Consider the following 18,544-nt stretch of genomic DNA (forward strand, 5'->3'; position numbering starts at 1 on the left):
AGATTTTCAATTATTGGAACACACTTGCAGACCGTTTTCGGGCTGTTTGGCCACTCGTCAGTGCAAGGTAGTGTATATCATCAACATAAAGTCGATGATTTCCGATAATTGAAAATCGAATTCCGTTGACGCCGAGACGGTTCCCGGAGCGGTCCCAAAAAGGTACCCGGCTGGGCGTGAGTTTGCAAGAGACCTCTTGCTCCTAGGTCGCTCGTCGCAGGCAGACCAGAGCCGGCGGGTGCTAGGCCACCGGAGGATCTATTTCCGTATGTATCGTCGTCCTCGAAGATTAACTCCCAGTCCTGAACGCCTCGCGTCCCCTGCATCGTCGCAGATTTCCGGGGCAAGACCTTCTTTTGTTTACACCACAAAGTCTCGAATTTATTATTAGTATACCCTAAACTTTCTAGCTGTCTAACAGGCGCCGCGGGGGTACAGCTGGCCACCACGATGGCACTAGGCCGGACCAGAGGGTTCCCTACGATCCCTAACCACCTAGCCGACACACTATCGCGATTTGACCTACCTAACTCCCTAGGCCCGAAGGAAAGAGACCGCCTCCGGAGGCGCAGGGTCGCTTTAAAGCCCCCAGATATCAGTGCAATGGGACAGCCCACGTAGACTGTCCCTTAGATATACTGGGTAGGCGTACCTCCCGATGTATTCAAGCCTGGGTAGGCCAAATACGTCCAAGGAGGCCGGCTAGTGGGTCCCTCGGTGCGGCGTAGTGCCGAAGACGAAGAAATGCGAATTCTTTGTGTAAGCCCTGAGAAGGGCAGGATTAGAACTGAAAAGTTCCGTTTGCAGTAGTCTGGCCTTGAGAAAGACCTGTTTTATAATATATCCTGGATTCCTGATTTCTGGGTCGTCGTTGGAGCTCGGCCTTGATAAAGGCCAGAAAATCTGTTCCACAGTGTGGTCGTATACGAATTCAGATTGGGAAGTAAATTTGGTTTTTTTACTTCCCAAATCTCTGCCAGTAGAAACTGTAGCCGAAGACTCCTTGTACAATCTTTCTAATTCGAAGTTAGACAAAACCAATGTCCAGTCTTTTAGGTTTCCATTTACAATTATATTGTCAATTTATTATTCAGCAAAATCTCCTCTAAGATTTTTGTAATTCTTAGTAACTCGAGCGCAGACTGCGAAGCGGACTTGACTATCAGAAGTCGAGCTCTGACTGTTCCGACCGCGGCGCGCGGTATTTATTCGTTCGCGGCGAGCGCGCGCAGGCTCCGCCTACCTTGCCCGCTGCCGTCTCTCGATGATCATTCGTTCTCGCGGTTAATATACTCTAATCGCTTTTGTTAAAGATCTGGACATTGGTAACACCCCCCCGCCTAAAGAAGTCGCATACAGTTTCTAGCTAGCTGAGACTGGGAAGTGTTCTTTATTAAAAATCTTTTCAAAATAAACAACATTACACAATTCTGGTTACAAAATTTCCTTACATACTAATATACACAACATCTTCCCCTCTTAACTAAACTTAACTATTTACATTGAGTGCTCGCACACTTCCTCGCCTGTCCCCTTGCAGGCTCCGTTGTGCGGCTCGAGTCTACATAGGAGATCTTAACTACCTTATTTCTAATTTCTATCTATAAGTCCGCATGGCGTGGGTCTAGATGATCTTGCCCTTCACGCGGAGGAGGTGCGGGTCGCAGATCATCCACGTGGATGACCCGATCTACACCCCCTTTATTTACCACGTACGTACTTGGACCGAGTTGTCTCACCACGCGGCAAGGCGTCGTCCAGGTTGGGCCAAAATTCTTTTTAGTGTTCTTATCCTGGTTTCGGCATAGCACCCACTGGCCTGGGGTAAGTGTCAAGGCCGGCACTTTGTCTCGATCCGGATAACGTTTCGCCCGATATGCTCTAGATTTTTCCTGGGCTGCCTCTACGCGCTGGGCACGATCCTCATTTCGAGGTTTCCGCCTCTTTTGCAAAGGAGTGTCCCAGTCGCCTGGCCGAGGCAATTCATAGCCCAGTAAAAGCTGACACGGTGTCATACCAGTCGCGGCGTTTACTCTCGTTCTCAAGTTAAAAATCGCCTCTGGCAAGAGACGTTCCCACTGTGACTCTGGCTTCCCGATTAGGGCAGCCCGCAACATTTTTTTCAGCTCTTGAACTCGCCGCTCGACTGGATTGGCCTGTTGATGATAGCCCGGACTATTCCTGATCTGAATCTCATTTCTTTCGCAGAACGTTTCCCAGTTCCGTCCGAGGAACATAGCAGCACTATCGCTAATGATTATTTCTGGGAATCCCCACCGATAACCAACTTCCTGTGCCACAAACTCGATTGCTGTATTTGCTTGAGCAGATTCTACTGTGCGGCACTCCACCCACTTACTAAAGCAATCGGTGGCTAGTAGAATGTATCGGTTTCCCTTTTCACTAGGGCTGTAGGGTCCCAGAACATCGATAGATACCATCTGCCACGGTCGTTCCGGTTCGTTGGGACGCAAAGGGGCAGCCTCCTGCGGGGGACTTCTCTTAGTGGTCGCGCAAGTCAAGCAAGTGTTTACGTACGCTGCGATTTGTTTACGCATATTAGACCAATAAAAATGCCTGCTGACTTGATTCTGAGTCTCATCGATTCCCGGATGTCCGGCGCCATCATGGTATCGTTTGATCAACGTGTCCCAACAGCGCCTCGGGACTAGCAACCTTTTCACGTCTTGGTTTGGTCCGATGTAATAAAGTAGATTATCCTCCATAACAAAATCATGCAAAATACGTTGTTCGTATTCAGACGGTTCCGGGTTAGTCCGGGCCCTCTCGATCCGGATCCGGAACCGCCTAACGCTGTCACTGGCTTTTTGCAACTCAGCGATCTCTTCAAACCAGGTTCGCAACTGGTTCAATGTCTCGAAATCGCCGGTTGTCACACAGACCATGTCGCAGACGTTGAGCATTTCGCTCAATTCATCCATCAACTGGCACAGCATCTCGTCTTCATTTTCCTCATCGCCGTCGGCCTTTTTATGAGGGAAAAACATCCTCTCTACGTCATTGTCTATATCGACATTAGTTTCATTTTCCGTGGGGTTTCGTGAAAGAAAATCCGGGAGTTGGTTTCTCTTCCCCGGAATATGTTCTATCGTGAAGTCGTACTCCTGGAGGAGTAGAGACCAACGGGTTAATTTGGCTTTCTCATCCTTCATACGATCCAGCCACGTTAGGGCCGAGTTGTCCGTAAACAGCGTGAAGTGACCGTCTTGAAGGTAGTGTCTATATTTTTTAATCCCCCATACAACGGCGAGGCATTCAATCTCATTTATATGATATTTGCGCTCAGTCGCGTTTAATTTTGCGCTGCCGTATGCAACTATCTTTCGTTCCTTGGTCTGCGGTTCCAGTTGAAATAACACCGCACCAATGCCGATGTGGCTGGCGTCTGTTTGCAAGCCGTAAGGGAGATCAGGGTCAGGTCGTGCCAGTTCCAGGGGTTGTGACACTGCATCTTTAATAGCCTGGAAGCTCCTTTGAGCTTCCTGACTCCATTGGAACTTTTTCTTTTTGTCTATGAGGTCTGTGAGGGGTGCGGCCACTTCGGCAAACTTCGGGATATATTCCCGAAGCCATCCGGCAGTGCCTAGGAAAGCTCGCACTTGTTTGATATTCGATGGGGGAGGAAATTCTTGGACGTGCAAAATATGTTGTTCCTGGGGCTTGTTACCGTCTTTGGAGACGACTCTACCTAAATAGTTTAGGGTGGTAGATCCGAATTTGCATTTTGATGGCGAAAGCCACAGCCCATGTAGTCGAAGCCGCTCCAGGATTAACTGTAAATGGTTGCAGTGTTCCTCTAGGCTGTGCGAGTAAACGATTATATCGTCGAGGTAGACTTTGCAGAATTTATCTACAAAGCCTACCAGAACCTCTGACATTAGCTTTTGGAACACTGCAGGTCCATTTTTTAATCCAAAACTCAGGACTTTAAATTCGTATACTGCTCCGTCTGGACCTCCAAAAGCCGTATACTTTCGGGACTCTCGGTCCAGGGGAGCTTGCCAAAATCCATTTCGGAGATCTAACGTGGTGAATAGGGATGCTTTGCCCATTTCACGCACAGTCTCCTGTATTGGTGGTAAGTATGGGGCCTCGGTAATAATCAATTTATTGATTTGCCGGTAGTCCACACAAAACCGCAACTTTCCCTCCTTCTTGGGAACAAGAACCACCGGGGAACAGTACGGCGAGGTACTTCTGGCAATTACCCCTGCTTCTAGTAACTTAGAAATTTCTTCGTGGACAATTGCCTTCCGTGCCTCTGACATTTTGCCGTATCTGGACTGCCTAAATGGTCGTTCTTCGCGAACGCGGATTTTGTGGACTACCGCCTTAGTTTGAGGTTGGCGGATCGTTTCCTCGAACACATCGGGGAACTGATTTATTACTGCCAATATCTTGTCCTTTGTTTCTCCGGAAAATTGGGAATCCTCCAATTGTACAGGACTAATAGTTCTCAGGGATCTCTGTTTTGCATTATCAGCCTCAAAGTATATACATAAGCGCGGAGCTTGGCCAAAATAAATTGACCCTCGGCCAACATCAATCGTGGCCTGGGTTTTTCGGAGGAAAGGAAGGCCAAATATGACCTTCTCCTGTAGTTTGGATAATACGGTGAATTTAATTTCAAACCTTCTTTCTTCAATCTCCACTGGTAGCGTAATCTGGCCCAAACTCTGACTTACATTGCTCTCGCACCCCATAAATACCGTGGCCGGGTTCGGGAGCCTGGTCAGGTCCATATTGGCTAGAACGCCGGATTGAATGAAGTTACTAGAGGCTCCGGTATCTACTAAGGCTGAGAGGTTCAAGGAATTTATTACACAGGGGATTCTCGGAAGGCTTCTTCCGAGAAGGGGGCGTTCTTCAGCGAGTGACATGTAGCACTCGAGATCTGAAGGAATTACTTTCGTGCAGGGGCTTATATTATTGCAGTGGTTGAAATTCATTGGGGCCTTTAGCTCTCCACTGCTGTCCACTCCGGCCCCATCTAGTTTTCCGCCTCTCCGTTTTGGAGAGTGGGAGCTGTCTCTACTACATTATTGTGGCTCCCACGAGAAGCGTTGGGGCTTGGCCTAGACGAAGGTGGTCCCTGTTGCTGGGTTGCTCGATGTGGTGGTCGATACACTTCTGTTGAATTGCTTGCCCTATTATTACTCCAATTCCCTTGGCTACGCGGAGCATTGTTAGCCTGGGAATTGGTTGAGTTTGGGCTGGTTTGAGTATTGAAGCTTCTAGGGACTGATTTAGACAGCCGTACGTCTTCTTCGATACCAGCCGCGTCCTGTATAAATGTTTCTATATCTGAGTAACTTTTCCCCCTAAAGAAACATCTCAGTTCAGGCAACAGCAGCTGGGTTATAATGGGCAGAACTTCTCGTTCTCGCATATACGGAAACAACCTCTTTGCGAGTCCAAGCTTCCTTATGATGAATACGTCGACCTTCGTATTGCGATCCTGGTTCTCACCATAAAACTTGGAAGTGAGCTTTGCCAGCATTTCTGGGCTGGCATACTTTTGAGTTAGGCGTGACACCATCATTTGCCACGATATCTGAGTTTGTGCGTAGATCGAGGCCCATTTCGTGGCCTCCCCTGTTAACTGGGCGAACAGGATATGGACCCAATCTTCTTCTGGTACTCCACTCCTTTCTAGTTCTACAGTTAACTTTGATATGAAGACCTTAGGGTCCTCATTTTCACTTCCTGAAAAAGTGGGTAGCCGAAATCGCTCAAACCGGCTATTGTTTGACCTCTGAGCCTGGCCTATTGCATTACACAGTGCTACTGCCAAACGATTTATTGGGTCGTCCTGTGATACAGGATTCTCCCTTTTTACTGGTTCTTTCGTGGTCTCCACTTGGGGCTGGAAAGAAACCTGTTTCTGTGGGCGCCACTGGCTTGTTTTTATTTGGCCCGAAGCCAGAGAGGGCCATTCTTGAGAAGGACTAACGTGTCCTGTAGTTATCCTTGGGAGAGTCAAGGTGGTTGGAAGGGATGAAGGAGATTCTCCTTCACTTATCACATGGAAGGACCCCCCTTCTGCATCCCTGAAGGTGCTGCTAGGGCTTTCGAAACCCGGTGCATCAGCTCCTTCATCAAAGCTTGACGTAAGCCTACTGAAAGGGTTAGTTTGCCTTTCCTCTATCCCAAATCTCGCTTCTTCGTCAAAAGAAGTAGCTTCTAGTGTTGATGCCTCCTTCGGGAGACTCATTTGTGCCCCACGTTGGGCGCCATGACGCCGAGACGGTTCCCGGAGCGGTCCCAAAAAGGTACCCGGCTGGGCGTGAGTTTGCAAGAGACCTCTTGCTCCTAGGTCGCTCGTCGCAGGCAGACCAGAGCCGGCGGGTGCTAGGCCACCGGAGGATCTATTTCCGTATGTATCGTCGTCCTCGAAGATTAACTCCCAGTCCTGAACGCCTCGCGTCCCCTGCATCGTCGCAGATTTCCGGGGCAAGACCTTCTTTTGTTTACACCACAAAGTCTCGAATTTATTATTAGTATACCCTAAACTTTCTAGCTGTCTAACAGGCGCCGCGGGGGTACAGCTGGCCACCACGATGGCACTAGGCCGGACCAGAGGGTTCCCTACGATCCCTAACCACCTAGCCGACACACTATCGCGATTTGACCTACCTAACTCCCTAGGCCCGAAGGAAAGAGACCGCCTCCGGAGGCGCAGGGTCGCTTTAAAGCCCCCAGATATCAGTGCAATGGGACAGCCCACGTAGACTGTCCCTTAGATATACTGGGTAGGCGTACCTCCCGATGTATTCAAGCCTGGGTAGGCCAAATACGTCCAAGGAGGCCGGCTAGTGGGTCCCTCGGTGCGGCGTAGTGCCGAAGACGAAGAAATGCGAATTCTTTGTGTAAGCCCTGAGAAGGGCAGGATTAGAACTGAAAAGTTCCGTTTGCAGTAGTCTGGCCTTGAGAAAGACCTGTTTTATAATATATCCTGGATTCCTGATTTCTGGGTCGTCGTTGGAGCTCGGCCTTGATAAAGGCCAGAAAATCTGTTCCACAGTGTGGTCGTATACGAATTCAGATTGGGAAGTAAATTTGGTTTTTTTACTTCCCAAATCTCTGCCAGTAGAAACTGTAGCCGAAGACTCCTTGTACAATCTTTCTAATTCGAAGTTAGACAAAACCAATGTCCAGTCTTTTAGGTTTCCATTTACAATTATATTGTCAATTTATTATTCAGCAAAATCTCCTCTAAGATTTTTGTAATTCTTAGTAACTCGAGCGCAGACTGCGAAGCGGACTTGACTATCAGAAGTCGAGCTCTGACTGTTCCGACCGCGGCGCGCGGTATTTATTCGTTCGCGGCGAGCGCGCGCAGGCTCCGCCTACCTTGCCCGCTGCCGTCTCTCGATGATCATTCGTTCTCGCGGTTAATATACTCTAATCGCTTTTGTTAAAGATCTGGACATTGGTAACACCGTCAGAGTATCATTCCTCGAACTAAGCTGAAGACTACAACAAACAACAGGTTTGTCGTCGCTCCATCTGCCTGTGAACGAGGTAACCAACTGCATATCCAAATTTGCCCAATTCCTCGTAAAAGGAAAGAAATCTTTCACGTATAGTCAGTGGGCATACTTGAAGACTGGCTATAAATCAAATCATCTAAAAGAACAATTCGTTCAGGCCAGCCTCAACACCCTACACAGTAGGTTAATGGACTGACACCTATCAGAAAACAACTACTCCCCTGGCTAATACCACGAAGGGCGTTGGATTATATCCGACAGGTGTCAGTGCAGGATTCTTCACTGAAGTTATTCCTGCATATGCTGTTGGCGATACAACTGCCGCAATAGATTTTCAATTATTGGAACACACTTGCAGACCGGTTTCGGGCTGTTTGGCCACTCGTCAGTGCAAGGTAGTGTATATCATCAACATAAAGTCGATGATTTCCGATAATTGAAAATCGAATTCCGTCAGAGTATCATTCCTCGAACTAAGCTGAAGACTACAACAAACAACAGGTTTGTCGTCGCTCCATCTGCCTGTGAACGAGGTAACCAACTGCATATCCAAATTTGCCCAATTCCTCGTAAAAGGAAAGAAATCTTTCACGTATAGTCAGTGGGCATACTTGAAGACTGGCTATAAATCAAATCATCTAAAAGAACAATTCGTTCAGGCCAGCCTCAACACCCTACACAGTAGGTTAATGGACTGACACCTATCAGAAAACAACTACTCCCCTGGCTAATACCACGAAGGGCGTTGGATTATATCCGACAGGTGTCAGTGCAGGATTCTTCACTGAAGTTATTCCTGCATATGCTGTTGGCGATACAACTGCCGCAATAGATTTTCAATTATTGGAACACACTTGCAGACCGGTTTCGGGCTGTTTGGCCACTCGTCAGTGCAAGGTAGTGTATATCATCAACATAAAGTCGATGATGATGAACAAACTACGAGGTTTTTTTTTTTCTCAAAAAAAGGAAGCAAATCTTTTTGACGCTCTCTGTACTGAGATATTTTCACATCATGTTTTGACCCTAACAGCTCAGCCTTTTCCTTAGACAAGCGAAGATCTCTTATGAGGTCACTCAACTCTGCTTGACTAATTCTGTGCGGATCACTAGACCTATCGCTTACCTCAAAATCAGGGTCATAGGATGTAGAAGGATGGGTTGCTCCTTCTAAACAGTCTTCATCACCTTCCTCTAAAATTTCATATTTTTGGGGTGGAGAAGGGACTGGCAAGTTGTCTGAGTGTGGTACAGGCCGAAGAGCAGATGGGAGATTAGGGTATTTAACCGTTTCTCTTTTCTTCATAGATAAACTTTGCCTAATGGGAGGAGTTAAGCAGAAATAACAGTCGTCTGTATGATTGGTAGGCTCACGCCAAACCATAGGTACTGCAAAAGCCATTGCCCGGTTTTTATTTTTCAGCCACTCTCGCAATATGACGGAACAAGAATTACAACATATATGAGGAGCCCATGATTTATCTTGGTCCCCAACTTTCACACCAAAATAATGTTCATAGGCTGTCTTAACGATAGGTGTCATTTTACGTTTCTGAGCCTTGAATGTTATTTCACCACATATATAGCAAAAGCTATCGACAGAATTCACACACTTTCGAGGCATTTCAGATCAGCACTTAAATTAATTTAAGTGCTGATAATTTCACGATAATTTCAATAGCAACCACGTGCGTACAATTGAAAAACTCACATAGGTTATGTTTACTACTTAAGAACAGCTGATGAGAGGGGTGTTATGTAAACAAACATGTGTACCAACTGTTGGTGATGAAATATTTCATTTGTTGAAAACTCAATATACATATATATAATATAATGATACTATATCTTGAAAACAAGAGCTAATATATAATTTTTATGGTAACTTTCGGTTTTAACACGTGGAAATACATTAAAATCATCTTATTTCAACCCCGAAACAAAAACTTTGTTGTGTTGTGTAATAGATGTGTGAGTAAGTAGTATTCAGAAGTATTTTCAATTATCACCCTGTTATTTGAATCCCTACTTTCCCACTACTTTCTCGTCACGAATAATATTTGTAGTTATGAAAAGGAATCCTCTTTTATCCAACGTCTAGAAGTTTTTTGCGGCTCTCAACAGTTCATAAATATTCCCAGAAAAACTGCCAATTACGTGTAAACCACTGTGAACACTTAATTCCCGATAAATAGGTTTTGACGCTGTGACGCCTGCTAATTATTACTCTAATTGCTTTAAAATCAAGTTCAAGTATTCCAGATAATTATCGTGATTAAACCATATCCACTTAACCTGTAATAAAATATAAGCTGTCGTTAGTTAACACTGCAGAGATGATCGAAGTAGGCTCTCACTTTGTGGTAGGTAGCTGTTTCCTTCCGGTATAACCTTTACCAGCCAACTGGGTCGTGAATAGGGGCGAGTGGGGTCAGAAAATGTTTGTTTATTGAAGGGAGTTTGTGAATGTTTGATACTTTGATGTGGTTTCGAGAAGGGAAGCCTTTGTCGGATATGCTTTGTTGGATCTGGCCAAATTATCAGCAGTGAATTTTACTAAAATGAGGATTTCTCATTGTTAAATACACCTTTGAAGGTAATGGACAGATTACAAGTAATAGGAACATCATTGAACAGATACAAAGATGATAAATACTTGAAAACATGAATATAACGCTGACAAAAAAGTACTATGGGGTAATTATGTGGTGCATTTCTTTAATGTCCCCCGCTTTTATTTTTTGAACGGGTCAACTCGAAGAATTGAAATTTGGGATCCAAAATTAATGCATAAATACTTTATTTTGAAGTGAAACTAACAGATGAAACTTTCAAGATGGCGACTGAGTGCCATCTAAGAAAAAAATTGAACGCAGAGGGGGATCTTGTGACACATTATTTTGAAGCCCCTGGCGAATACTTCACATCCCTAGCATATGAAGTCAATATCTCCACCTACTACAAAATGGCGAAACATTTGATAATTTCCTGAAGACAAACACATCAATATCGATATTTCTAGAAATATTCTTTTTCATCTGCCATATGGCAATCCCAACAACCCGATAAGGTTTGTTAAGTTATTTTTCATTTATAAACATGACAAAAAATCTCAGTACGACAATGAACATCATTGTTCAGTTAGAATAGTCTCATTTGGTTTTCGGTTTTACTAGTAGAAAGGTACCACATCAACAGTCTCTAAAATGGTCAATTCTCGTCCATTGGAAGATAAAATTGAAGCGATTTTTATTTATGGTGCGACGCGTGACTTTCATGAGACCGAAAGTATTTTCAATGAACGTTTTCCGAATCGTCCTATCTGTAGAAAATATTTGAGGGAACTTGTATCCAAATTCACAACTACTGGTAGTGTACATAACAAAAAGCTCCCAGGTCATCCGTCCATTCCGGGAGAACAGCAAGTGCAAATAATTGGTGAGATGGTAGTGAATCCTGAACAGTCTACTTTTTCCATCGCGAATGTTTGTGAGGTGACTCCTTCTACTGTGTGGAGACTTTTGAAGAGAAATAGGTATCATCCATACCGAATAAAATGGTACACCAATTGATTGCAGATGACCCTAACCGAAGAAAAGAATTCTGCGAAATCATGACGGAAACCATTGCAAGGCATCCTACTTATCTCCACAATGTTTGTGTTAGTGACGAAAGTACATTTTTTCAAGCGGCAGTGTTCACAGACAAAATTGATGTTATTGGAGTAACACCAACCCTCACGTTTTCCGGGAAACACATACCCAATATCCAGAAAAAATTAACGTTTGGGCAGGAATATTGGGAAACCATATTGTAGGACCTCTATTCATTGATCAAAATTCAACAGGGGAACTGTATTTGAATATGCTGGAAACTACTGTTGAACCTCTCATCACTGAAATCTTCGAAGCGAATCCTAATGAATTCGATATTCTATTCCAATAAGATGGAGCACCACCACATCACTCCAGATAAGTAAGAAACTATTTGGATACTACTTTTTCCGGTCGTTGGATTTGCCGTCGAGGTCCTACAGAATGGCTAGCCCGCTTGCCAGATTTGACACCTTTAGACTTTTTATGGGGCTATTTGAAGCAAAAGGTGTACGAAACTGAACCTGCTTCAATATTGGATACAGTGAAAATGTTCGGCGTGAAATATCGGATAGGCTGTTCATATGTCAAGAAGTTCAATGCAACCATTTCGAGCATCTTCTCAACTAACCCGAGCTTATTACTTCATACTATGTAGTTGAAGGTCAATGTATTCAGGCAAATATTGAAAGTTCCGCCATTTTGTACTAGTTGAAAATATTAACATTATATTCTAGAGTTGTGAAGCATTAGTCTCGGAAAATTTTCAAAATTTTGGAAATTTGAGAAGATCAATGAATTTGCTTAAACCAAGTCCACACTCCCGAAACTGTATCTCGATTATTTAAAATTTTTACAGAGCCCTGAAAATAGAGTCAAAAGCGGGTAGTCTGGCTTCCGCGCGCCTTTCGTCACTCTGACATAAAAACAAAAAAAAATATTTAAACATAAGAAATGTAAATATTAAGGAATGAGAAAATTCACGTAATGTTGGGATACATCAATAAACAATAATCCGCAGTCAAAAAATTTTTATCCCAATTTTAACGTTAATTATAAATTTGTTAATTAATAACTTTTTCTGAATTGAGAGTTAATATAAAAATCCCTATAATTATTAAACTAAAACCCTGGCATTTTTTCATTCCGTGAAGTTATCCTTTATAGGCAAAAAAATAGATTACCGTTGCCAAAATAAACAAATTGTTATTTTCTATTTTTTATTAACAACTGAAAATTATAATTTTATAAAAAATACATTACAATTTTTTTTTATTGTTTCAATGTCTCATGGCTAAAAACTAATTAATAGTATTTTTTTTAATTTTTCACAGCTATTGTTAATGAATTCATTATAAACAAATACATTGTTTATAAGCAATTCGAAAAATTTTTTTGCATTATGTTAATTGAAAAAAATCATGATTTTTAGAAAAAAAATTGTTTCCTAAAAAAATTTCTTTGTTGCTAAAAAATGCGTTTGTTAATTAACAATCGTTTTTGGCAACTAAGTATTAAAATTAGGGAACCGTTTTTTTTAATCATAAATTCTATTGTTCTTTCAGGTTTTGAAAAAAAAATTTTTATTCTTTTTTCAATTGTTTATTTAAAAAAAATTGTTATAAACAAATTCTTTTTTTTTCAATACTTTGTTCTGTAATAAAAACTACTATGTGTTTTTTTTAATATCCCAATATCAAAAGTTCTATAAAAAATTTTATAAAAATTGTTTTATTCAATTTTGAACATGAAAATTTTGAATACTTCACACAGATTTAAACATGTTTTCGAAAAATATAGATATTTGAATCAACTTCTGAAAAAGAATATGTAAAAACAGCTACATATGGAAAAACGTGTCCTCAAAACAAAAAGCTTATGAGTAATTTCGAAAGAAGGATAGATTTGTTTTTGCAAAAAAAGGTTTTTGATTTTTTTACTTCTTCGTAATTATACAAAAATTAATGTTGAAAATTTCCGAAGGAAAAAAACTTCAAAGCAACTAACTGCATGAGAAAAAAAGGTTTTGGATTTATACTTCTTCAACTTTATACAAAAAGTTGGAAACTTTCAACGAAATCAATTACTTTCAAAATAAACTTTATAGAATGTAGATCATGCAAAGAAATATAAAGAAAGAGAAGTAGGGAGCCAAAACATTTTTTTCCAAAAACTATTCCCTCATAAAAATATACCCCTTTCAATCTTAACAAGGTTCCTATGGCTGGGATTGAATCAAATAAGTGAATGATGGTTTTTACGTACTATAATCGATGCCATGAGTAGATTTAATTCATTCAAGACATAAACTTGTGATCAAGAAACAGTTCATTGTTATATCATCACCGAAATTTCACAAAAACGCCTGTAAAGACGCGCTTGAAGATCTAAGGATTAACGAGGTGTCAACTTTTAACACGCGATTCCTAGCGACATACTTGTACTTCGCTTAGTCAATGGAATTATTGGTATAATTTATTTTTCTGATGTTTCCGAAATACTGGGGAACTTTCCAAAGCTCAAGCTGTCATCGAAATCTATTGCCCTACTTTTTCCTACGCGATCGCTGGTCGGTCTGTCGATTCGTCTGCTTTTGTGCGTTCCCGCTGTTACATCCTGCCTCGTGAGAACAACACACCACCGAACAACTTTTCAATTGAGAGTCCGTGGGAATGAATGACTTCTGAAATAGGGTGTGTGTGTGTCTGTACGAGTATATGCCCAGCGTACGAACTGTTAGTTTTTTACGTCCATCCAGTGGCGGATTATCTATGATTCATAAGCCAGTATTTATGTCCTATGGCCTATGGCATTATTTACTACCTATGCGTTTCCTGGTTGAAACATTGCGAATGTCAGAATGCATTTTTACCAGATCGAAATAAACTGTTGAATTTTCATTCATTGGCAAAGTAACGTTTTCGACTTATCGAGCCTCATTCAAGCTCCGGTTGAAGCACATCGAAGAGTTCCGGACTAATAGTCTGGTTCACAAGATCCTTTTTTGGAAATTCTGTCCAACTGAACCGAAAATTATGATCCAGGACTCATTCGATTCGGAATGACCTTTAGAAACTTTTTGAAAAATTTCAAGGGAGGCTCGGAAAAATTGCAAAAGTTATAAACAATTCAATTAATAAAAAGGGGGTTTGGTTTTTTGCAAATATCTTGGAAAATGTTGAAGATATCCGAAATTTGAAGGAACGTCCTTGAAGAGGAGGAAATTTTCTAAAAAGAAGTCCCACCTCCCGGAACTTTATCACCTTAATTTACAATTTCAATTTAGAGGCAGAAATAGCGCAAAAAGCGGGCGATGTGAGTTCCGTACGCGCTGACCGATAACGATAAAAAGTATTTGAACCCGTTATATATTATTATTTTTAAGAAAAAAAAATTACATCCTTTCTAGACACTTGAGTGAACGAAAATCCGTGTAAAAAAATTTCCCGTGATTATTTCATTACATATATTTTAGTTTTGAATTTACATAGAAACCCTGATAATTTTCAATCTAAAAATCTCAAATTCCGTTTACTTCTTGGAGTTTCTCTTGAAAACCTTGAAAAAATTCCCTTTGGAAAAATTGAAATATTTTGATTTTCCAATTTATTATTAATAATCAAAGACGTTAAAAAGTGAAAAATTCAGTTGAAGCATTTAACATTTTTTTCAATATTGAAATTTATCCGTATTCTTATTAGTTAAAGTTATATAAAAATTATTTTTCTAAATTTTTAGCTCTAGTTGTTTGAAAAATTGTTATCAACAATTGTATTGTTTATGAAGTATTTGAAATTTTCTGGGGGGATTTTTATCACTAATGAATATTATGATTTTCAAAAACAAAATCGTTTCTCAAAAAAAATTTAATTGGTTAAAAACGCATTTGTTGATTAATATCTTTTTTTTTGCTACTAAATATGAATATTACGGAATGATTTTTCTCAGTATCACAATTTCTATTTTTCTTCGATATTCTGAAAAAAAAAAATTATATTTTATTCATTTATTTAATAAACAATTCATTATGAACTAATTAATTTTTACGATATATTTTTTTAAACACTACCAAAAAAAAAAACAAGAACAACCATGTGTCACTTTTTGTGTAAAAATATTGAAAATTTGTTAAAAATAGAGAAAATAATCTTTCTTATCAGTAGTGGGATATGCCTAAAGACTAACAATGAACAAATCTAAAACACACAGTAGGTTGAATTGACTGACGCCTATCAGAAAACAACTACTCCATTGGCTAATACCACGAACGGCGTTGCACTGACGCCTGTCGGCGTCAGTGCAACGCCGACAGGTCTGCATTTTTTGAAGACCCTGTATGAGGCAAATGAAAATATGACTCGAAATGAAGATCCTCATAGTATCATTCCACTCCATTTCAAATCTGATCGTTTTAGTGCAAGAGAGTTCAAGATTATCAGCATTTATAAAAGTTCATGTTTGGTAAAGAAAATATCGAAATTAATTTATATCTTCTAAACGGTAATAGATAGGTATAGGGAAATATTATATGAATTTGTTGACAAAGTGATGATGAATCATAATATGGTATTATATACAGGGTGTTCCATTTGAAATATCAAAGAAGCCGCTACTTTACAGTAGAAGCGACAACGCCGCTTCGTCTGAAATATTTCAGGAGTGTTAGGAAATTTCTTCTTCTTCAAGGATCATTTTTCAAATTTCGGATATCTTTGATATTTTCCGAGATATTTGCAAAAATCAAGCCCCCTTTTTTTACCCAAGTTGTTTATAACTTTTGCAATTTTTTCGAGCTGGTCTTGAAATTTCTCAGAATGTTTCTAGAGGTCATTCCGAATCGAATGAGCCCAGGATCATAATTTTCGGTGCCCTTGGACAGAAGTTCCAAAAAAAGGATCTTGTGACCCAGACTACAAATCATGACTTTTTTGAAAGAAGGTTTTTCAGGAATGTAGACTTTCACAGCTGGCGTCGATGTTTTCGATGGTTTCCGGGTTTTGATGTTGTCTTCTTTGGTTACAATCTCCAAACGTTTCAACTGCAACTGCGGTAGTTACCTTCAGAGGCGTGATACGTCAAGCAGAGTACTTCGACCACACCACTGAAGATGACTGCCGCAGTTGCAGTTGAAACGTTTGAAGATTGTAACCAAAGAAGACCACGGCAAAACCCGGAAATCAACCAAAACAAAGGTTTTTTTGATTTCACTCCTCCATCTAAATACAAAAAACTATGGAAACCTTCCAAAGGAAGAAAGAAAGCAATCAATTTCAAATTAAACTCTTCACAAAGATTTGCGGATCAAGGTTCATATGAAAGTAGTTGTTTCTGAAGTATTTTTCTTACGTGTAATTCAAAGTTGATATGAAAGCAGTTGTTTTCAAAGTATTTTTTTCGTGTAACTCGTTTATTTGAATGTAGTTGTTTCAAAAGATCTTTTTCTTCCAGTTTGTATCTGAAAGAACCATCAATGCATGATCTACACATCTTTCTAGGGAGTTCAATTTGGAGTCAAATAATAATCTCTCCCAACTACCTACACAGTAGAGTGTGGTAAACGTCTGTCGAAAAACAACCACTTCCCGGGCTAATACCACGCTGGATATCGAATTATATCCTACAGACATTTATGCAATACATATGACTGAAATATGTTGTATGTATCAGGTGTGAAATTACCGCCATATTCAGTGATAAATAAGCGTGTCAAGTTGACCACAACGGAAAGAACTTCTTGGTTGATAGCTTCAAAACCGACACCCTAACACAATCAAATAATAATTAACGACATGCTCTAGTGGTTGGTAACTCGTATGGTAATTTAATGAAAATGGAACTGTCGTTTGTTTTCAAGCAAGACGCCAGCAACGTCGTTTCATTCACGGATAAGACTAATTCAGGGGCGTCACAAGGGTTAATGAGATTTGGTGAGACTTATTAGGTAATTTTCAGTTTTGCTGATTCTGTAAAATTTTGAATGGATATTCCATAATGGAATTGAATTGGTTTTGATTTTGAGTAATCAGACATTCTGCATGACCTGGTTAAAGTACGATAAAAGTACAATAAAAGACAATCTTTATCCAGAGAAGACATTAGAGTTCAAGAGATCATGGATTCTATGCAGAAAATAGGTGACAAGTTTGAAACAGGACTGCTTTGGAAGAAGAATAATCATCATTTATCGGAAAGTAAAAAAAATGCCCTCAGAAGACTCATTTTCACGGAAAGAAGACAGATGAGCACAGAGAATTTCATACAGAGGAATGCGAAGAAATGATGATCCAGATATATACGAAATAAATGTATTTTTTGGTTCGTCGTGTGGTCCGTGTTTAGCCCAAGAGGTCAAGAACAGAAATGCCAAAGAATTCCAAGAAGAATATTCTAAAGCGGTCAGTAGGGGGAGTAGATAGTGTACAAGAGACAAATAACTGATAAGAGACATAATACATGTGCACAGTGAAGGTGGTGGTGGTAAAAGATATTGTCGTTGCTTACAGATTTCTGAAATCTGTAAGAAAATTCTTATGTAATCTAAAGCCCTACAATACTGATGAATATTTTCTGGCCTGTGGAAATTTATGAAACAAATTTTATCCAAAATTGCGCTATGTATTTATAGAAATTATCTCTACTTTCAGTAATCATGCGCAATATGACGCACATTTTAATATGTTTGTAATTGTGTTTGAAACTTGAAGCTATTCATTTTGAATGCTTCATTTTTAGATTTATATATACACATATTTGATATTTTTACAATTTTCCTGTTGACGTATTTCTCAGACAAAAATAATCTGCCACTCCTGTGAATGATTATAAAATACTCAGTTGAAATAAATGTATCTATCTATCTATCTATCTATTCTATATCTTGTGATCGGATCAATTTCGATGTCCATGAACTTGGAATATTAATAGATGGAATTCTGAATACTGAGTGTTTTTGTGTTAAAATATTGAGGTTGAGGTTGGAAAATGTTTCAACACATGTATTCACCTAAATTAATTTAAATTATGTCATGATTATTTTCCATATTTGACAATAGTTCTACGAAATGCTTCTTTACATACCCCTATTCATGCATTAGTTTTGAAACGATCAGAAAGTGTATCAGCTATAAAATAAAAAGGATAGTTTGAAAATTTTATTTGTTACTTGTCCTGGTTCAGACGCCTTGATATTTTTCAAACTTACACAAGAGTATAACTTGAAGTAAGTTTTCCTGTTTGAATAATGATTATTCGACTATGGAGGTATGACAAAGTGGTGAAGTTCAGATAAAGATTTGGTTAGAAATGAATGATTTGTTTCTAGTATTAAATCTATCTGTCTCGCTCTTTCTGTTCCTCTCCATTTCCATCTGTCTCAGATCTGAGATGAATATGTTGTTAATATGCATTTCCGCAGTAAAGCGGCTTTGAAGTAAATGA

The sequence above is a fragment of the Leptinotarsa decemlineata genome, unplaced genomic scaffold (assembly GCF_025532065.1).
Source record: "Leptinotarsa decemlineata unplaced genomic scaffold, Ldec_3_MD MMD2_tig00026330_RagTag_RagTag, whole genome shotgun sequence".
Taxonomy (NCBI): domain Eukaryota; kingdom Metazoa; phylum Arthropoda; class Insecta; order Coleoptera; family Chrysomelidae; genus Leptinotarsa; species Leptinotarsa decemlineata.